Source organism: Varroa destructor, unplaced genomic scaffold (assembly GCF_002443255.2).
Source record: "Varroa destructor unplaced genomic scaffold, Vdes_3.0 BEIS01000003.1, whole genome shotgun sequence".
In the NCBI taxonomy this organism is placed as follows: domain Eukaryota; kingdom Metazoa; phylum Arthropoda; class Arachnida; order Mesostigmata; family Varroidae; genus Varroa; species Varroa destructor.
The window spans coordinates 33,033,621-33,056,626 of record NW_019211456.1 but is presented as its reverse complement, the minus strand read 5'-3'; the positions used below and the strand labels follow the sequence as shown (position 1 = coordinate 33,056,626).

Genomic DNA, 23,006 nt, shown 5'->3' with positions numbered 1-23,006 from the left:
TATATGTCTGTAATAAACAAACGCATCCAATCAGGACCATCGGTGGACCACAAAAGAGGTTCTATATAAGCCTGTTGAGGTATTCGAACCACATCTCAATGGAGGATTAGATGATGGCTTTTGAGTGGCGCCTTTGTCGACTGAGTACTTCAAATACTTGCTCTGGATATAGGCAACGTGCGGTACAGCGTTACGATCTGCTTGTCATACGAGAGAAAAACGCTTACGCTGCGCTAGGTGTTCCCTAAATCGTTCGCCTTATTTATACTTCAGACCAGTCAGTCAGTCAACCGTCCTAATACTGCCATTTGCGCTACGAAAGATATTACGGCTGGCGATATGTACGGCGAACATCGTCAAAGCGCGTTCTGAAATTCTACGTTACACAGATCCTACTCGCCATTGACGACATTCATGAACCTAAGTTTTCTCATCACGCTGTGAAAGTGGAGAACATCTTGGTTACTAATGAATGGATAATTTCGGCATAGCGTTTGATTTATATAAATCATTCAACGAATAAGTGCTAAATAAACTGTGGCGTATCTAGATCGATAGTAAGTATTCGAGAGCAATCAACGAAGTTATCCATAGAGTTGTGATATCGTTTGCGTACAATACAGCCGTCTGTATTACCTCGCTCGCGACCTTAGGTATGACCTAGGCGGCCATACATTCGATATGAGGATCGTGTGTGATTATCCTAGGCAACAAATCAAGTAGTTCAACGATCTAACCTGACATCAGATTTCTGGTCTGTTGAGGCACGTTCACTAACAACGTCTGAGATAATCTGACAGTCAGAGGTCAATCAGAAGGTATACAGTGTAATGCATCGCTAGCCTAAGGCCTTAAATGTCAACTGGATATAGTTAGCCGAAAAATAAAAAACATGACCTCCAGGCCGGAAAGGCACGTCTTCCAAATATCAGTTACAGGGAATTTAAGCTAAACTTTATATTTTATCGGCAGTTCTACACTCTATACGATAACTAATTTGATTGCAATTATAAATCTAATTCCATCCATCGTTGGACGGGGCTAGCTAGTCTCGAGGCTAACCTCGAATTAATAACCTGCTTAGTTACTAGGCCCAAAAGCTTTTCCATCAGGAGATATGATCGGAAAACTGCTAGCAGCCATTAGAATTACAGAAAAAAATAATTTTATTAACCTATTAACTTTTTAACAGCAACACGTACTTATCGATACATGGCACGATGTGGCCCTGGTAAACGGGCGCTGGTACAGTGAGTAATTGCATAATTAACAAAAATGGGTGGCCTACTTCATGAAATAAAAGGGCAGTGAACCGGTACGAGTCAGCGACTGCAGTCCCCCGGTAGGGCCCGCTCAAACGATCAGAAGGATTGTGCCGAGCTGCTAGATTTGCCCTCTATGGCCACGAGAGACAACACTAAATAACACTCGAGAAAAGGGACCGTAAAAACGGTGGAACCGGGTATCGCCGAGTGCAAACAATAACGCAAGTAACAACAGGCTTAGCGGTAACAATAATAACATCAACGATAACAGTAAGGACAACAAAAGCAGTACCAACAATACAAGCCATTACCAAATGCTGTTGCTGATGCAATTATTGGCTAGAAAGTTTACTAAACATATTCCATAAAATGAGGAACATGATCGATGTATGCGATGACAGCCATAATGGGTGCAGTGTTCTACTTTATTCGAACGCCAATTTTTCTTGCTGTCTCCCCAGTTAGAAAGAGCGTCAGTGTTTGTCTGCGTTGTGATAGGCTCTTAAACGTCAAGGAGAAGTTAGTTCTATTCTGTAATAGTAACGGATAAGTTGGGCAAGTCCACTCGTTATAAATAGCCACTAACAGCTAGCTGAATGGTGAGAATAAGTATGAAGACCACAGAAGAAAACCCTGTGTCTTTTCTGCATAACGACGACACGCAAGCAGCGGCCGACGAGGTAGGGTTTACAGCGAAGGATAAGTTAGTGACGACGAGGTGCTGGATCTTTTGTCTGACAATGAATAGAGCTATGATTACAGTTACGACCAAATTAATTATTGCGTAGTGTATAAAACTGCTGGTAATATATAAGGCTCAGACTAAATTTCTTGTATCTGCATTGTGTTTCTACATATATCTATTTATTCACCATTCGTGGTCGCTTTCAAGTGTCGCAAACCTTGGACGTATTTCAATAAGGTCTTTCGAATATCCCGGGGGGTATTCAGACTTGAAATACAAAAGGGTAAGGAGGTTTTGCGAAATGTCCTGCTAGCGATTATACTTGAAATATAAAAGAGTGTGGGAGTTTTGCAAGATGTCCTAATGGCAATCATACTTAGTGAGCTGCTACGCCGACTATAAATTTCATGTTAGACAGTTGTGAGTGTGTCTGAAAGAGCACACAGACAGGGTCGACTCAGTTACTTAGCTGGTGGGTATTGGCTGCGCCTGTAAGGCACCGAGCGAAGCCAACACGCGTCCGACGTCCTTACAAAGAGTTCCAAATGACTGAGCCTCTCGCGCTGAGGGTAAATGAAAATTGATGGACATGCCAGCGAAGCAGGCAGAGTATCCAATCTACCCACTGACCAAATCGCCGTTCGTCAAGTAAGTAGCAGCCAGCTGCAGGCCTCAGTCAGGAGCCAAGACAGGAACTTCGAACGGAGTCTGCGATCAGGGAGACTGAATCCGAATCTTCTCATTTCTTCTCCCTGAGCGTTACGTTCAACTCCGCATTGACTCTGGTATAATTTCTCTGTGTGTAGTCCAACAGTATGAAATCGTCGGCGGCTAACGACAAACAAAAAATGTCTTACTTACTGGAAAATATTGCCTCATTTCTTTCATTGCTCTCACTCCTGGCCAGTGGACCCTCATTCGTTAAATCCGTTTGTGCTATTCGCTGAACCTTCACAGGCGCCTTTCTCCCCAGACTGCTACTAGCTCCTCGTATTCCTATTATTCCCCCTTAACTTCTCCCATCTCTGGACCTATTGCTTAGACCGGGTTCATTAAGCTCCTAGTGCATCTCTTCGCATGTTGGTTTGGAGATAAAATTTTTCTTTCGGAGGACGAACGAAATGTAACTATGGAATGGTGGCCTGCCGCTGCCTTTGCTATTTTGCTGTATGGCCGCCAGGACTGCGTCTGTACGGGTAAGTGGAGCAGAAGCTAAGGCGTACGCAGTCCGAAGACCACTTCAATCTATCTTTTCTGTTTAGACTGTCTGGACAGAGACCGAAAAGACAATACTTACTATATATGAATAGGCTGGCCTCTTCTCCCCGGGGATCTTTGCTTTGTTGGGAGTCTTTGGTAAGCCTGTAAATCATTAAGCGCGATGATCTACTTCATGCACGCGCTATTCGTTTTCCCTACCAGCTGGGACAAGTTTAAAAGTGGGCTAGTTACAGAAAGGTAGTTGAAAATCGCGAAGTGACGACGAATCTAAAATGGAGGAAAAAGTTCTTCATGGATGGGTAGCGCCTAGTCACACAAAGCTAATACGAGCGGACGGGCAGTGGCGCGGAATTGAAGATGCCATCGTCGGAACGAATGGTGACTGAATTTTTATGGTTCACCGGGTGGACGATTTACCGTGTGATCTTTTCCCGGCCACATACCAGGAAAACTCGCCGGCGCCAAAACCAAACAAGAAAGCTTGCGCTGAAAGGCTAGCCATTACCCAGATATACGCGCGTAGAGAATTTGAGTGCCGGATCAATAGTGACTAATAGAAATAGTTTTGATCTATGCAGTTAATATGCGCCTGAGACGACGCGGAAGCCCATCTCGTATTGACTGTCATGTATTTGCAACGTTTTATCGGATCGGCTGAAGAATAATTAGTCGGAGAACTGTGTTGTTAAAAAGATTATATTATTCACGATATAGTTGCCTTCTTACAACGTAGCTATAGCACACAACAAAGTTATTATATTGGGTTGCGGTATCAGAATAGGAAAGAATCATCTATATGAGCGTATCTAATGTTTAGGGAATAATCTCTAGACGCAACAAACCATCGCGATGATCTATATCTGATTGCAGTGTTTGATTTTGATCGGCTATACGCACACGCCCTATGCGTGTTTTTGGGGTCTGAATCTGTTTAAGAACATTTACCACTAGTTCGATCCAATCTGTTGTCGAAATAAAACGTAGTAGTGTACATAACGAACGTGCACAGCAAGCTGCTTGAGCTTCCAGCTTGAAGTCTTCGTTCTGTCACACGCTTTTTATTGCCCTTAGAAGCTCAGCAGGTGCCGCGCGCAAATACACAAGTATCGCCGATCCAACGGCGTACGAACGCTTCCAAACAACTAAAGCTCCTAATAGCGACTTAATTTCCGTTAGTAATGCTTGCCTGTACATCCGCTTCTGATGCACTGCTACGATACTCACACCACTCGATCACCAAGCGGAACCCGGATTCTAAGAGCAAACAAATGAGAATAATTTAGGACGATCAGCTGCCAATCGTTGCTGCCTATTTGTCGTCTCTAATCTTTCGTTGTTATGAGTCATGCAAGGACGCTTCATGTTTCCTTGAAGGCACTATTTGTGGATCACCCATAACACGGCTTGAGGGCAGGCGGAGCTACGACCGCAAGGTGTGCATTTTGCTTCTGTAAAGGAACTCTCAAAATTTTCTGTTTTTTTGTCGCTCGTCTTTGTCTCTTTGCCTCTGCCTAAAGTGTTGTTCAGTGTCCTTCGATGTCGCATAGCTCTGTTAGGCTCGTGCCCACGTTTATCGTCTACGAGGGGCTTGTGTTTGTGCAGAGGTCAAAAATACCGTCCCTACAGCAGCAGCAGCAGCAGCAGCAGCAGCCGTTGCAATTCTGCCCAGTGTCACAGCTCGCACACCCAATCAAGTTAACGAGAGCTAGCGTGGGGTGATTAAAGGCTGTTGGTCGACAGCATTGTAGGAAAGAAGACTGTGTACATGTATTCTGTTCCAGTTGCTCGGTCCGCCTCTACGTCGTATGCGCAACGCCGAGTCTACAAGGACGACGGGCCATCCCTTAACAGACCTTACGTTTTGAGAAGATATACTACTGTATACAAAATCGTTGCAAAATTGGCAGTGATTGTTAAGCGCACCATCTCATTAATCTTCACATCGTCGAAAGTTACATTGAACGGCGACACATGCCGTCTATGATCACTAATAGCTGCATCTGTGATGTACAATATTACCGCAGCAATCATTGTTTGGTTAACAACGTTATGGTCGTTGCATTTATGAAGCTGTGATAAAAGTAAATAAGTGCACTTTTTTTTTTAATTACGTATGTAGAGCTTCTTTTTTGTGAAAAGCGAGGCCGATCCTTTATAGCTTATTAGAGCGTAGTATCTAAGATGATAACTTGCATTGAAGATAAGCAAGTACGTGTCCGTAGACAAGTAAAATGAGGCATGAAGTTTACCGTTTCCTGCTCTTAATTCTACTGCAGTAGAGCGGAAATAACGTGTCACATTCCGAGTTACTAATAAATATTTGGAGTTTTAGACAGTACGACATTGTTCGAAGGGAAGATCGGCGCCTAACCTTTGAAGAACTAGCCTCAGATTGAAAGCGCTGATCAGAATTGCATGAATTCATTCACCCAAATTAGATTATTAATTTCATTAAGTAGCTGCCGTACCTAACGAATAATTGTTTTGGTATGTTCAAGAACGGTTTTGTGTTTGCCGACATAAATATCTACATCGAAATACAAAAGAAAAAACCAACAAATTTTGAAGGACCTGTTCTCGTGAATGAGTATTGAGTTTGAGCGTCGCAGCACTCCTATAAATTAAGACTTTCTGCACGGCCGTGCAGCACGAATACGAAGCTTATGAACAAAACAGTCAACTAGAAATTACCAAGAGTACAGTAGAATCTTTCTACGTTTGCCATCGGTCATCGTAAGTACACCTATCCATATCGGGATCTTTTATTGTGTTTTGTGGATAATAAAGATGTAGGATAATTACAAAAATCATCGTAGCATTTTTCAGTCGCCGGAAAAATCTAAAACGATGACAAGTTTCGTTGGTTTTTGTACGGTTTAATTTCATAGATGTTTAAGTTCGAAATGTTCCTCGTCAATTTAAACGGATAAGGCGTCAGTTAATCGATTAGTAAACGTAGCCAATAAGGGATAAGAGATTCAATCAAAAGATAAGATAGCCAGGAGCAGTCGGCAGCAAGGCGTTAGCAAATGAAACAGGAGTTCGTCCAATTTGTATGACTAGTGGCCTGTAAAACTGGGTTGTCACTGAGGTTTCCACCCCCTTCGCTATAATTATCCAAGCTTGTACACATGAAGTGTTAACATCTAGTACATATATTTTAGCAGAAGCATCCAACGTATAAATAAAAAAGAGTAAAGTGATTTATGTGTCAGCTTTATCATCCTGTTTGGCAAAAGGAACACACGTTTAGAATGTCTGTTGACATGATCTGGTTTTTGTAAGGGTCCAGCGGTTCTGCCTGTATCGATTTCAGCCTCTATATCGCATACAAAATTCAGTGGGCTTTTCATGCACGTTAAGATACATCGGCAACGTTACGATAAAAGTGGCCCATACGTCTTTCGTCTCCCGCACCTTTCCCAGCCCATATTACTGAATCAGGGCATCTAGAAGCGTGACTTCGACCTGCTTACTAGCCTTACTAAATCTATAGTTTATCGGGCCTACATGTCCTACTAAGTCGTGCTAACCCATGGCTACTCACGCAAGCGTCGCTTGTGTTTATGTTGGTTACTTCTTTCGGTATCTTTATACCGAATCCAACCAGTCTAAATACGATTTCTTAAAAGGACGCATTTTATAAGCTGCACGAAGCTTAATCGCGTAGAGGAATTTATGGTCTATAAACACATGGCAAAACGACATAGTTTTATATTTTCTAATAGAAGTAATAATAATGGCACTATCTGCCTTCTTAAAATAATAGAATAGATCCCTATTATTATCCAGTAGATTAATTGGGTTAACAGGTCTAAAACTAAACCATTGTGGAGAGATTTTTGCAATCTGTAAAAGTTAGGTCTTTCTTTTTTTGCAATCCTATTTTCTGTTTCGTCGAAGGAGACTCATCACTTCTAAATTCAAATCTTTTTAACCTAAAATACTCGGTCATCTTACACTGGACCTAAATCACACAGTAGAGCATATGAAAGGATATCCGTTAGGTGCTTTTGAGTTTTCTATTGGGGGCGGGTCGGGGGGGGGGGGGGTGATCCCTTTGAGGCGACCACGTGTTATCCAACTACGTAAATGCGCAACAAATATTTACTGCTTGATCTAATCATTCCTCTATGCACTTTTCGTGATTAAATATACGTTGCGATAATAGAAGGTGACAAAGTCAATGACGCAAAGTCGTTAATAGGCCCAAAAACCCATATGCTTTTGCATAGTGTGCCTGCTAAGCTCAAATATTGGATTTTCTTGGTCGATGTTCAGAAAGACAAATCATTTTTATTTTTGTTTATTCAGTTTTTATGCGGATACGTTTTGTCTCGAGCACCGTACACAGTTCCTGGCTTAGTAGTAGATTCATTGCCAAAGAACCCGTTAGATAATTCCAATTTACTCTACAGTAGAATTATAACGTTGCTAAATGTTAAATATTACTAAAAACAACACTTATATATAATTTATTAATGGGAAGCATGCATAGCGAAAGAATGATGATGTTGCGTGTGCCTGCCTTTATTTCATATAGCCCTGATCCGCAAAAATTGACATCAGAAGCTTGAGAATACGGCGGTAGAATATGCCTAACAATGCTTTTAAGAAGTCATTTTTGCCACCTTAGTTATCATCACACCCCAAATGTTACCCCTAGATAGCATTACATCTATAACACATGTATCAGTATCTGATATAGTGTGAGCGGATAAATTCAATAATTTATATAAAGAATATCGACAATTAATTTTACTTCGTGTTTTTGTTTTAAAAAGTGGATCACACAAGCAGTACTACACTAGCTCATTAACTAACCTATAACGGCCTACGATTTGCTTACAGATACTTTAAAACTGCGAATCAACAAACGATCAGATAAATAAAACGTTTGTGAATGTCTTGAAAGATCGATGAAACCTTATCGTGCCACAACGAGCACACAAATATATGACACGATCAATGCCCCACTCGCAGAATCTGCTCGTTATCTTTAACGAACACTTATAAAGCAGGATCACTCAGCTATCGCTAGCTGTCATACTGCAACGCTACTTATTGCCGGTAAACAAATAGCTAAAATCAATGAGGTGACGATAGTCCTTCCCAAACCCTATCACTGGTGCGGTAGCCTTTATTCGAATAAAAGACGTCCCATAATGGCTCTTCAATCGTTTGGAACAAGTAGTCGGCTGCTAGTACTGGACGGAAAATACGTATCTATGTATTTCCATCCGTTATATGTGCACCAATATTCGGATACACATTTTCGAATACGTCACACTTTGCAATTTGATAAAAAAAAACCGTTCCAAAAGCTGCTCCGTCAGCATAATTTTCAGATAGATACGACGGTAGCAGATAACCGGCACCAGTCGGGATCGCAGGCAATAGCAACCAGACGGAGCTTTTTCGATAATGATCTTCTTCAGGAACAATGGGAAACTGAAGATATAAAACATTCATTGCGCTGACGCTGTACAGGCAGCAATGACGTCATGACGGAGGCTGATGTTGCGGGTAGCCGTTACGGGCTCACTTAAGCTGAAACGACTTTCGCTACGTTTCATCGGAATCGTCCGCACACGTGAGCCGATGGGCAAAGTGGCAGCGGTGTTGCTTTGGTTTTGGTCTACCTACCTGGGAAGGCGCAAAAGCCTGAGGCATCTGGCGCCATATGAAACGTCGCAGCGCACCGGGAGAGTTTGCGTAGGACACGAAACTGCTGTAGAAAGGTTCGCCCAGCTAGTGGAACTATTTCTGCCACTACGATTTTTGCTACTGCAGCTGCTGCTGGTCGTCGTGAAACGGAATTTCAAAAAGCTTTCTAAAAGCGGGTATGTCATTGCCGCTGCGCAGAATTCTACTGGCTTTCGAAACGTAATCATCACTTACCTCGAACTCCACTTTCGTATGCAACAGTGCCGTCGTTTTCATCTTGCCCTCTCGCTCTCCGTCTGTCTCTCGGTCGGTCGGTCGGTCGGTCGGTCGAATTCTCCAAACGGCCTTGTAGATTGCGACCCACTTACAAGGCAGACAGTTTGCAAATAGGCTTGCATACACAAAGGCGATGGGAACAATAACGTTCCACGGAGGGAAATATAGATGAGGGCAGCAAGCGGCCACACGTACGTCGGCGCGTAGGAGGGCGGCCAGGAGACCCATCACAAGAACATGAACAAAAGGAGAACACGGTTGTCGTTGTCTTTTTTCTATGATTTTTCTTCTACTCGAATTATTTTTTAATTTGATATATCTTATTGGCTTGGATTATTGTGGCGTATTGGGTGTACAGATCGATGCTATGATTTAGTTAAATACTTTGGTTGGATAGTACCTAATCCATGGCTGTTTATGCCTCCCCCAGCTAAAGCGTATATAGCAATGCAATAAACGATGCTTTTAAATAATGGCTCAGCTGTTTTTGCCGGAATGGAAGGAATGTGGAAACGAACTTCAAAATTAGTACTAAAAAGGGAATATACAAAGACAGCCGGGTCGTATACACAGTTATCATCTAAAGTTACTGATGAATTGCGAACTGCATTTTACTTCTCCTCTATTTTTGTTATTCAAATAAGCTTAGCCCACCTATTCGACCTATCATTTACCTTCTGATAAAACATCAAAACTGTCCGTTAGCGGTCGGATAGCATTCATTTCGTGAAACAATGGTGCGTTTTGGCAATTTTAAGTACGTGTTATGATTATTACTATTAAGTTGTCAAAAGGTAAACAACTGGTTCTATGTTAATAAACTCTTGAAAAAACTCTCTAAACAAAATCTCTTACAGGAGATTGGGCGCCTTTTTCAGAGCCAGTTAAGGCTAACGAACTTCCTGAACCGTCACAAAAAGCTCGGCAACAATCCAGCACTTACTGCGGGGTTCAGAGGTTGCAGTACTACAATTCTACAATCATAAGACAATTCCAAGAATTTTGGCTAGTGAGAGTAAAAAATGTCCAAATTAACACTTATTTTCATAATTTTTTAATGTTTACCAATTCACCTAATTTATAAGAAAACAAGCGTAGACACACTTTGCTTCGCGCGGAGGACATTTTCATCAAGGGTTGTATTAAGCATATAATTCGGAATATTTATTTAACCTCAGTGTTTAAATTCACGTACAGCGGAAAGTCAACGATCTAGAAAACTAATTAACAAGCTATCTTTATAAAAAAAAAAAAAAAAAAAAAGCTGAAAAGCAGCCAGTCGCAATAATTTACGTTATAAAAGCAGGGCGAATTGCTCTCCTGTCATCCTTCTTGGGCCTTCTGAGCATAAACCAAACTTTGTTAGTTATATGATTGTTCTGCGCGATGACTACTTCAAGCCGTTGCATACTAGGACATCCTTTTATTATTAACAAATATCCCATAAGCTTCAAACTCGCAGAGAGCTTCCTGGACGTCGGGCACTATTGCATTCTGCTCAATGGCGCCGACTTAGAACATTGTTTTTCTCGTTCATTGTACACCGATACTGTCGATTCGCGGCGACCCGCGTTGCGGCTTTAAACGAACGTCAATCAAGAGAAAGTAACCGGACCGGTTAGTTCTTAATGTTCATAAAAGATTCTATGCCATCAGGACACGAATGAACAAAAGTGGCGAGTGGCTAGCCGAGGCCTGTCAATTACAGAAGAATAGATATCTTCACAAGAAAGAAGGAATTCTTGAATGGGGTTAAACTTTTCAGAGGGAAACGAAGTCTTATGAAGCGAGCTCCTGGGCGCATTACCTATACCCAGATGTCTCACGATCAACGGCAGCAAAAGCATAGATAACATACGCGACTTGTTTATAGGGCAAACTAGCATTCAGAGAAAGCATGGAAAAGACCTGTTGCAACGTTCCTCTACGCCTTCGACTATATACATGTATATATATATATATGAATATATATATATATATATGCATGTATAACACAAATCACTGAAGGGTGAATGTATGTTTATGATTGAGAATAAAAGTGTATCTTTAGTGTATTACAACTCAACAACATTTTATCAATTTGTAGTAGAACCATCGATACCTACAATATGTCTACTAAGCGAAAAAGCGGGTTTGGTTGAGTGAAAATAATTAGCACACGTTAAACATCCTATTAAATCGTTTCAAACATGTTAATTAGGTAATAACAGGTTGTTCCTAAGGGGCTTGGCCCAATCCTCTACTGTAAAAGGCTATGGCTGGCCCTAAGGCAGAAGCGTCATCACATTTTTGAAAAGCGAGGAAAAGACAGAGTAAGTAATTTTCACTTTTCCGGTTTTTAAAGACATTTTTTTATCCGTTCCCAACGCCTGTTAGAAAAATCAATGGTAGGGGCTCGGGTCCGTTTAAAGCTATGATAATGGACAGAATATAAGGGACCCGAAGTGTGTCGTATTCTGCTATGATGTGCTAACTGAATAGCCCGGTTCCATAGCAGGACGGCTAATCCTGAATTAGACTGATGTGAAATGTCGCATTACATTTAGGGAAGCCGCAGCTGCGTCTGCGAAACATTGTGTATCTTCATGTACGTACCTGTAGCCACTGTGTTAGTCCGAGATCAGGACAAGTTGGCACAATTGGCCATTCTTTTATCTCGTCTAGTGATTTATCGTAAGAAAACTGTACAATCTGTACTAAAATGGACTATTTACAAGTAAAGAGTTACTAGTGATTAGGGATTAACTAAATTAGCTTGTAAATAATGTAAATGTAGCTATTAATTTAAAGCGGCTTAATACTAACTTAAAGACTAAAGCGGCTCAGATACTCACATAATATTTTGCCTGTTGTGAGAAGCGAAAACGGGAAGTGTTCGAACGCTATGTCTCTTCAGAACAACACTTCACAAGCGAGACACGTTTCTTTTCAATTTGCTAGAATGCCCGCAGCCGCGCGAATGTTCCCATCTAAAAGCTATAAACCAGCTCGTTGTTTACGCCCTCTTCAACGTCTATCTGTTTTCTGATTAAGAAAAACATTTGCATAGAGCTTGAAAATTGATCGAAATTGAAGATTCTACGCCTTGCACATGGTCCATTCTACAGCTCGGTTCTGTTATCTTCTTATTGTTCAATTTTCTTTTAGATGTATCCTATTAAGTTAAAATGCTTCCGTTACAGGGAACGTAGTGAATACCTCGCGTTAACTATTGAGCATTTCACCTGTTTTTGCACAAAGGAACATCATTATAAGGGCACGTTGATTTTGTTCCATACAAGTGCCGCTTTCCCCTTCACCGTTCCGCATCCAGATAAGCTCCCTCCTTCATCAGCCAGGACCGTCTGTAATTACGTTTAAAATTTATCATACGCCGACAACAATATCTTCTTAACAGCAACATCATCATGCCAATACCCGCGGTTGCGTAGGTAACCTATACACTACCACCCGATCCCCGCAATAACACTAGCAACAAGTAATGAAACCGTCGGCACGAGAAAAAAAAACGACGTTTTATCGAGAACAACTACCGATATGGCTATTCGAACCTCGATAGGGTATTAACATTACATTAAGTGTACGTTGAAAATAAGGACGACGACATATGACTACAAAGTGGCAAAATTTCATAGTTCGAAATGCATTATTCACTAGCTGCTTCACTGGTTACACTATTCGCTGAACTGTACCTGGTACGGATCTCTTAATTTGGTTTCAGATCTGCGAAGATTCCAAGCGTAACTGTCGGCCGATATTCGCTTCTACTCACTGTTTTTTCAGTGCTATCAGCAATGGCGAGAGGAGCAGTAAAAGTAGCGCCTGCAGAAGCAGCTAGCAGAACCAAACCCCGAATGCACCTATTATGATGAGGCAGTGACAAGGAACAATGCAACCAAAAAAAAATAGTTCAGAGAGTAGGAACACAGAAGGGTACCCTCTGATCCCTCCATCACCGCGAAAACCGCTGAAGAGGCAGACGAACGGGGTAACAGTGGTAGCAAATCGACATCACTCGGGTCTGTGGCTGTTGACCACTGGAATCCCTTGCCAGCTTGATCGTTGAAAATGGCACTTTGTGATGGCCAGTCGGCCTTCTCAAACAGCCACCTGTCTTGCCTTCCCCCCGTCCCTCCTTATCGCACTTCTTGTTGGGTATCTCGGGATCTTGTGAGGCTTTGAAGGAGCAACAGCCAACATTCTCTTCATTTAAACCCCCTCCACTTTTGGTGCGTTTAGCTAAATACCGCTGGTTTTGTAACTCTTGTTCGCTCTGATTCTGCATGCTCTCTAACAATTATGTCCTTTCTAACGATGCTCCTACAAGCAAGCCACTAGCAAAGTTAAGAATGGAACATGAAACAGGCTAGCATCTTCTTACTTCGCGCTGGACGCACATCCACTATCGACTTCAAGACAAGGGATCGTTACTCAGCCATGTATCATTGGTTACCTCAACAAAAGCAGCATCATTAAGGAAGTTGAACTATAATATACGCTCTTCTGTGAGATCGAGTTGCTCTTCCCACATTAGGATGCGGGAAAAGGTACCGGGGACAGGTCAAAGGGTGAGCGGAAGTGGATGCTGCATGTCCCAACCCTTGCCGCTATCGCAGCTGCTACCGCGGTCAGCTGTATCCTCCCCTGCTATGTGTTCTGCTCGGTATCTATGCAAATGTTACATGTCTTTACCTTCCCGCTCCTCTGTTGACTATTGGTCTTTCTTGTCCGTGCAACTACCGGTGGACTTTAATTAGACTTCTCAACCACCCGAACGTCACTCTCCACAAGCTGCTGATTGCAAGGCGAGAGAGAGGAAGTGGACTCTTGTCTACATCGCCAAGCTTTCCCTCGGCTTCGGGCCCTCGGAGCTACTCCTAAATCTCTCACCTAACGTATAGCACTCGAACGTATAACGGGTACAGCGCACTCAACAGAGTTATACACGGAGCAACTAAGAGTCCGGCCCGACTCCTAATTTAACCTGATCTCCTCTTGCCCTGCCGCGTATAGGCCGACGCGTGCCTACCAATCAACTTGCTTTTTCACCCATCAGGAATAAGCAGCCTTGAAAGCCACGAATACCTACAATGACAATGATGATGCTAATGTTTACGCAGCTGTAGCACTTTTTTGTCAAGAAAGACATTATGTTTGATTCAGGGGCGGACTATGGAGGAGAGCTGAAAAGGGTAACGAAGTGCAGGCCATACATTCATGTAACAAAAAACCGAAAAGGCAAAGGAGACTAGTAGCGGCCAAAACGGGGAACGAGCGAAACTGAGGTCAACCAAAGCACGCACATAAGCAGAAGCTTGGCGTAGGCTGGCAAGTGGGCGACGTTCACATAGTGTTAGAGGGCGACAAAGGGGATTTTCGAGTAACGGGAGTCTTTTATAGCCGGCGTTTTGCTGCACTGGGCTGACTAGAGCTGGGTTTCTCGAAAGACGAAAGGGTGATAGAAGGAACTTACTTGTAGGCGGAATGAAATATTCGCTCGCAGAAGCAAAGGGGCTGATGCTACGGCGCTACCGGTAGTAGAAACGCTGTTTGAGATCGTAGATGCCGTTGCTGTGGGCTGGTTTGGTTCACAGGTTCTCCATTACATAACTCGGTTTCGTCAAAGACCGAGTTGAATGGCCATTTTATTTGCGAATCAGTACGGTTACGGCATTGAGCAATAAGGCAGTGTCGAAACAAGTCGTAGACTGAAGATTGACGGCCTGTCCTCAGTAAGGACATACATACTAATATCTAGTGTAAACAGTACGCAGTTGTTCGTAACAGCGGCTGTGCCAAAAGACATGTGGCTTTGACGATGTAGTGTGACTTGCTGCTAATGTATGAAGCGCCAGTAAAAGCATTGATAAATTCATAAGACACGCTGATGCATAATTAAATATGCTCAAGCTACGTGCAACTGGGCTTTCCAGCTGTAACCTGCCAACAAATGCTGCATGAACAAAAGAAAAACAATAAATATTAGCACCCATGGTTCTTGTGAGGCATATGTAGTATTACATACAATAGAATTAAAAACATAAGGAATATAATCCATTTAACATGGTCACCTCTGTCAGAGGGCTTCGCAGTTATTTTACTATTCGATGTTTTGCTACACGTTGATTGCATATCATTCCTTATTTTCCACGTCCAACATCACCGGTCCATTCTAATGAGTTGATAAATAGTCGAGCTTCAAATAACCATAGTCCTCCATTTTCAAAATTTACTCCGCAAGGACTCGCCTTCGACTTCGTTTCCTTTCGATATTTGCACCGAGAGAACCTTAACCGTTCTAGAAGTATTATTCAAAATTTTCATTTCTATTACTCTTTCGTCACACAACGCACCGTTCACTATGGCGATGATGACTGTAATGATGAATCTGCTCTAACAGAAGGAATAATAACTGAAAGGCGTAGTTTTCGTATTATTGTATCGTTTTTGGCCATCCCGTCGCTTATAGCCCTGGGTGGCAGGTGTTCAGATGCGGAACAGCCTGAGTAGACGCTGGACCTAAATGAATAACTAAACGAGCTAACCGAATCGGGTAGACGGAGAACGAAGCAGGCTGGGGAGTGGAATCTCGCTGATGTGTACCTTTTCTTTAGTTTCTCCCAGCGCAGCAGCCTCTATGGTTCTCTCCCATTGGTCGTTTGAAACTATAGCAGTTGCAAAGCCGTAGATGTTCCCGAAAAAATGATAATTACGTATGATCAGGTTGGTCAACCATGCGACCAGGCCGGTAGCCTTCCTCTTAACTGTATAGCTGGGGAAAGTCACTTGCTTAGGCGGTGGTACCAATCTTGTGTTTCTCTCCTTTCCTCTTCCTCTCTTTTTTATGTTTATCTTTTTATCCACCGTATCCCCCCGTTACATTTTCCCTTCCCGTCTGTAGGTTCTCTAAAACGTTAGAAGGGGGAGCTGAGTGTATCATTCTGCTAAAGAAGATATTGCGTCTCCATCATCACTTGAGCTGATACAAAAAGCGATGGGATCAATGAGCTACGTAATGGGTAGGAAAAGAAAGGTCTATTGGTCAACAACGAAAGCAGAAGTAGCAGAAGCATCCGCCACTAACGGCAGCAAAAGCAGTTGTCGAAAGAGAAAAATGCTAGCTTATGTGGGTGCCCCTGCTACTTCTTTTGTTTTAAGACGTATGAACGCACTGACAAAGTGAGTGAGAAAAGTGGCGGTGAAATATGACTCAAGGGCTGGATCAGCCCTGGAGTCGAGGGCGGAATTGCAGGAAAATGTACGCAACGGCTATGTGCGAATCGCTCGAAAAGGATCAGCCAGTTTGTCAGACATTGAAACGATTGCCGCTTAAGTATTAGCGGTGTATTGGGCCGTAGCGCGGTACGCAGCGATTGACGGTTGAGCGCCACAGGAGCAGCAACGTCAAAGGACAAAGAAACAGCCCTGCCATACGAGGCTACTGCCATCAGAATCGAAATGGAAAATCAGAAACAGGGCGGTCATCGCAACAGAGAGAAAATGAAACCACAGGTGATTTGCGAATGTCGCAAAGGACATATCAACCGACTGACATTTTTTCATAACTTTAAAATGGATCGAACGAAAATAGAAGCAGCTGTTGACGTACCGGTTGCTAGATTTAAAAAAATTGTCATATAACACACAAGGAGTTGCAGCAACAACTTTATTTCAAATAAATTTAAAAGGAGAACGGGTAATTAAAAGCGATTTACAAGAAAAGGTAGAACCTTAGATAAAAAGAAAATAAAACAGAAAGCTGTCAAAAATAGCCTGTATGCAACAGGAACGTGTTTTGGTAGAAAGGTGTACCCATATGCCGGTGTAACGCAATTCAAAAGCTGCTTATACGTGCTTCCAGTCGGTTCCGACCCCCTTTTATGCATCGCACAACGAATGAAACATCATGCGCTTGGGATACTTGCATATAGCGTATAGAACTTGAAGCACTTATATGTTGGTACCCAATATAAAAGACAGCTCCTCTAATTATGAACCGATTTCTCCAAGACCTCTACAAGCTTATAAGCGAACACTTCGATCAGTACAACCGTTACCTGTATAGGAAATAGCTCAATTTTACCTTTCAAATTCAAAGCCTAGAAGAGCGCAAGCCACCACCAGCGGCTTTTGGCTTTGGCGTTATGGGCTTTGCCTGCATGTGAATTAGAGGTCTGCAACGACACCACCGAAGCTTCGTTAAGAACTCGTCCTTAGGATAAACGCAAGGAACGTGTCCATGCCATTTACTCGCTTATTTTACGTTCTAGTGACTGGCCACCTTGATTGCCGCATAGCACGAAAGAGTTGAGCAAAAAGAGTCGGGTACTTAAGAACAGTCAATGAAAGAAAACTTATAAAGAACCCATTTTCTTCCGTGATTTTGACGCCGTGAGTTTTGCGCACCCGAATCAGCTAAACAGTGGTTTACATATTAACATCTGCATGACTATTCCCTCTATTTTTCGAGTTTTACGTCGAGTATCGCCTCTATACATTTCATCATACGGCTGGCTCTCACCATGAAACGAAGTATTTCCATGATCGGATTGGAACGCAACGTGTCCCTGAGATTACCAGCCCAATACGTTAGCCGCTAAGCTATCGCGGGGTTCTATGACCTTTCTTTATTAATAGTATGCTATATGTTTGAGTATGTATGTTTATTCTGAGAATTTTTTGTGATAGCTTAGTGGGTAACGTATTTACCTGCTAACCCTAGGAACTCGTTGCGATGTAGGTTTGAATCCAGGCATAACTACACGTCGCCTTGTGCAGAGAGTCAATTGTCTGGTGAAATGCCTAACGGTGATGCCGGACGTAAAACACGAAATATAGAGGATTCTCGGAGGCCGTCTGATGCGCCCGAACTGACGCCGTGATTTCCCTGCTTTTCTCAGACTAACAAACCTGCTAGCGTTTGGCACGAATGGCCCGTTGGGGAAGCTACCTTTCTGCGGCCGAAAGCAAGCCGAGCTTCAAGGCCCGAGTTTCGCGACTAAATCGAGACAGGTACTCCAGTACTCTAGGCCCTGTGATTCCTGTGCGAAAGCGAGTTGCACTTGTTGTCACTGGGTTCTCATCCAAATGAAGACAAACCGTTTATCGAAGGCGGGATTTTGTGTGTAAGTGAGGAAATAAGCAAGTAGGCGGGCTGCCGACCACCCAAGTCCATTGTCTGATAGGGACCATAGAGCCCCGCCAGACATTCCCGGCACAAACAGTAAACTTAGGGAGCAGCTCAATCAGAAAAATAGTCAGACACAATCTATTGAGTCTACTGTTGTGAAAATTGCTATGTTACGAGGGATAATCCTACGTACAGTCGTCATCGAGCATATTTCCTCAGTACCGCCACATAAACTACTCCGGTTCAATCCCGCATGGGCCGTCCTGATTTAGCCTTACATTGCAGCTTTCCATTACCCTCAGCCGCCATTACCATTCTATATAAGTCCGATATTAGCCCAACAGGCAACCCGATCGAATACTGTGTTTAGTAGCCTAACACACAATTATTTGGCGCCATTATCCGCCGCCATTCACAATGGCTCTTTCGGCGGCCATTATGATACTTATTGAGCTAGTAAATATTTCTCATATCAGTTCTGTCAAAGAAGTCACTGTCTTTATATTAGCCGAACACGCCTATGACGATGGAAAGTAGGATGAAAGGAGCCGAGCTGTTAAGAACTGTAGGTGTTTTTCAACAAACGAGCCTCGACGTCTTTCATCCAAGGGAAGAACCAGACCTGGCTATGCTGTTATGGTACTAAACAGCTAGATAGGCCAAGCTACGCTGAACTGCAATATTGCCAATAGGATATTCACTATAAATAAATAGTCGGCACACATTTGTTGAAAAATAGGTATTTTTACAGAAAGCAGCATCGAGTAAAGACACAACGCGATCGTCGTCGGAACACAGAATCATTTTTTACTTTCGACTGAAGGACCTCTACGGCGCGATAAAAGATTAAGATGCATGAAGCCCGTGGACAGATGAAAACGGCAACCGAAGCAGGCAAAAGCAAACCCTGTTTACGCCGTTAAAGCAGAAAAGTTCTGCTACCAGATTAAAAACTGAGTCGGCTGGTTTGCTGGCTGGCTCTAAAGATTGGCACTATTGTTGCCGTGCCCACCACGAAGAGCTTGAAACTTACTTAAAGCTCTCCTACTAATATGGGACTCTTCAGGTACAGTCTAAGTCTTCGTCCATTTCGGAAAGCTGGCGACGTGGGTCAAGATATTTGTCTCGAGGCGCAGTGGGGCGTTTAGGCGCTACTCTCAGGCGAGAAAGTTACAGGGAAAACGAACGAGAGAATTAGAGAAAAGCAGAAATAGGGTACGGTATATTCCGAGAGCGTATGGAAATGATGCAACACGGACAAGAGGAAAATTGGACCAGTCGTCGTTGTAAGGAAGGCTACGTCCCTGCACGCTGATTCCTTGTTCAGACCAAAAAGAACAGCAGCCCGATTAATAGCTGTACGCGACCGGCAGTTGCGCTATTATCACTGTACTAGCAGATGGCTAAGTTAAAGGGTTAAAACAGACTCATAATTTCGAATGGGTGACCAGAGTTTCCCTGTGCCATATTGGTCCTTTCTTCCGAAATACTCGAAGGAACTCCGACCAAAGTAAGCTCATATTCAATGCCCCATATCTTCCCGTAGTAACAATAATATCGCTATCGATCCCAAAAAGCAAATGACGTTAGGATAGCAAAGATTGGGTGCTAAGTGGTATGTTCGATCGGGACCTCTAGACACGATTAAGTTATGGACACTGCTTCTTGTTCACGGCTTTTATCTCCAAATATATCCCTCGTTTTACTCGATGCTGAACAAACATCGCAAGTAACGACTAATCAGCAAATTCTGCTGCTTGCTTCTAATTTGAGCATGAGGTGAAGCCAGGTAACGAACTCGGGTCATCTCTGAAGGTGGGCAAACGAAGATACTTTGCAATTTTATTGCAATCAAAAGCAGCGTATATATATAGCCGGGCAATCCCTACGTTTTTACAATTTCGAACGAACTCCTAAGATGTTTGGGTGAAGTAGCGAGTCGTTGTCATCGGATAACACCGGGCTCACCTCATCTCGTCTTTTTTGGATCAGCAAAAGATGGTGACTATCGAAAGCCGTACAATGAGGCGGAGAGAGGATGGAAGCGCGTACGTGGGGCCCATTTCAGGGAACAGCAACGTCCGTGAACGAGAGGTAAAAATGGATATGTCGCCTTTTCACGTTGACTCTAGACTCTTTAAAACAATACCAACCATAATCCAAGTGATTTAAGGAAGGTTTTTTGTGCTGCGGGTAAAGTGAACGCCTGGAAAGATTCAACGAACCATATACTGGAAACGGAACATGGGGGTTGCAGCGTCTATAGACCATATTTATCATACTATTAAGCGTATTGACCGCGAAAACTTGGAAACGATCGTCTAAATTTTTTTTTAATTAAATAATATCATGCTTATCTCTAGACCGTAGAAGTATATAACTGGGCTATCGTTGTCACCTTGTTCAACGGCGAATATCTTTGCGTTAGCATTTTTCCGCTCGGTTTAACGTCAACAAGCCTACAGTTACGTTAGGTTATTCTGGAGCAACTTCTTTGTGCAGACCGCGCAATGTCCTTCGAGGACTGAGTCGTTCATGACATGATGCTGTCATGGCGGCACCCGTTCCTGAAACGGGAACGAGGCCAATGGAGCGATTGCCTCAATGAGCCTATTTTTTCGGTATGTAGTACTTAGATCGACTAACTGGAACCCGTTTCTGCTGCTATACGCCGAGAAATGCTGTGTCTAACGATGTACAGTCCCTATAAGTTGCAACGGCGGGGCCTACAACACCAGCAGCCCTAACTGCGTTCGCTTGCGACAAGCTTTGCCGGCCCTTAAGTTCTAAGGGTAAATAAGCCACGGGGCAGAGAACTTTATGAAGAAGTTATTGAATGGCCCACTACGTCTCGTAATAACATACACTCGCGTTCATGAATTTTTATCAAAAAATTATTCTAAAGCGTTTTTTAGATGATTTATTATTCACCGAAATGATGAAGCTGGGCGCTTAACATAGTTTTAAACTACGACAACCTTTACGATGTAGACATAACTTTATGCTGTGACTTGGACTTAGAAGAATAGTAAAAAGAGGAATTGCAAGCTGATGTCGTACACGTTACAAACAAGTTCTTATAACTTACATATAAAAACGTAACTGAGTCCTACTCCAGCTGTGTCTTATTTTAAAAATTACGTTTGGAGCTACAACACGTTCTCTGACAAAGCAAGTAGAGTTCCAAATTGTAAGTTGCTTATTGGAACAGTATTCATCGACCTAAAGCTTATGGTCATTTTCATAATAAACATTTGACATATAGTGTTCATCACGAAACATTGAGTTTCAAAAAACTTCTAGCACATAAGAATGCAAGCTAGACGTTAACATCATAAGACTACACGGAATCAGCCTTCTTAACGCGGAGCGTGTTTGTCTGCCGATATCTTAATAGGGGGATAAAAATTTTCGTCCGGTAGTGTCGTTGAGCATTGACAGCTGGTCTTTGCAAAACGAAAAGAGGCATGTTTCGAACCTTGGACCCTCTCACGTGTCGGTAAGTTAACACGTCACCACCCTACTATAATGAAAATATACAACACGAATTCAGTTCACATTAGCAATACATTTGCCATCTACCCAGTTACTGAAGTTTTCAGCTTACGGGCAAGGAGCAAAGCTCCTAACTCTGCCACGTACTTCCCCTTCTTGACAATAATAAGGGTATTTATTGAGCTAATAAGTAACTTAATAATGGCAATGAGGTGTTAAAGCGAAGTAAAGCATAATTAGAACGTCGACAAGTTCCTCTAAGGTCGCGTATTATTGCGTGCGAGACAGGCTTGACTTGACAGTTGATTTTTTTTAAACTAAATAAATAACCTGACATGTAAATATATCGTGTATGCCGTACGCTATTAAAGCATTTAGGAAAAACATGCCGCCGGCTCAATCGTAGTGTGAAACTTGATAGGCAGCCACTGGTTTCAAAACAACGCGGATATACTCGTCTTCCTCTGTAAATCGACTTGCCGAATTTCCCTTAATGTGCTACGAAACCTAGGTCGATGTCAAAACAACGAACGACAAATGAACTTCTCCGCAAAGAACTAGGAGACGCTATCACGTCATGGAGGTGCGCCTCTCTCTTTCACGGCTGAAGGATCCGTTTGCGACTCGTACCTGAGTCGGTGTACTTAGTTAGCGAGGTATAGCTTTGCCTTAATGAGAATGGAAAAAAAACCGTTCCTCCACATAACATTTGCTGCGTGTTCCATTCGTAAGGTGGCTGCACTAAACTCACTAACGGCTTGACATGCTTTAACTCGTCTCATCGTATAATACCGATGCTTGGGTTAGCATCAGATGCGTACTCAATCGATGCACTGTGGGATCTATTGAAGACAAAGACTGCGACAGGGTCGAGAGATGGCCAGATTTGAAAAAAATGGCTAAAGCGGTGAATTACCGATGTCATTAAGATTGCGTCCATGTGAACAGCCAATAGAATACTATAACGAGTATGACATATGTGCATCATAAATCGAACAAGAGAGTGTTTCAACCCGTAGCTAGCTATGATCTAACGGGGCACGTTCTGTTTCTGCCAGTAGTAGGCTCTCGTATGGTAGGTGTAATATTGTAGTGTCTGCAGAACCACTGGATACCTGTTAACATAGTCGAAATGCGCGTACGATGCGTGAAGCCCACTTGACAACGTAACGACCAAATCGTTTGTGCATTGTACGGTAGCCCGATATCGCCAGGTTGCCGCTAAATTTGGCATCGCTGTTACCGCAGATGCGGCCATTGTCGACGT

The 23,006-nt window shown here is 42.8% G+C and overlaps 1 protein-coding gene and 1 long non-coding RNA gene across 4 annotated transcripts in view; one reads left to right on the top strand and one right to left on the bottom strand.

Annotated features, from left to right (window-relative positions):
- LOC111247409 (metabotropic glutamate receptor 5-like) overlaps positions 1-23,006 on the top strand; it is a 302,423-nt gene that overhangs the window by 41,504 nt on the left and 237,913 nt on the right. The window lies entirely within an intron of this gene.
- On the bottom strand, positions 10,523-12,178 carry LOC111247413 (uncharacterized). The gene is made up of 2 exons (XR_002672111.2): positions 11,949-12,178; positions 10,523-10,692 (listed from the first exon to the last, which is right to left on the bottom strand). It is a non-coding gene; the product is annotated as an uncharacterized LOC111247413 (long non-coding RNA).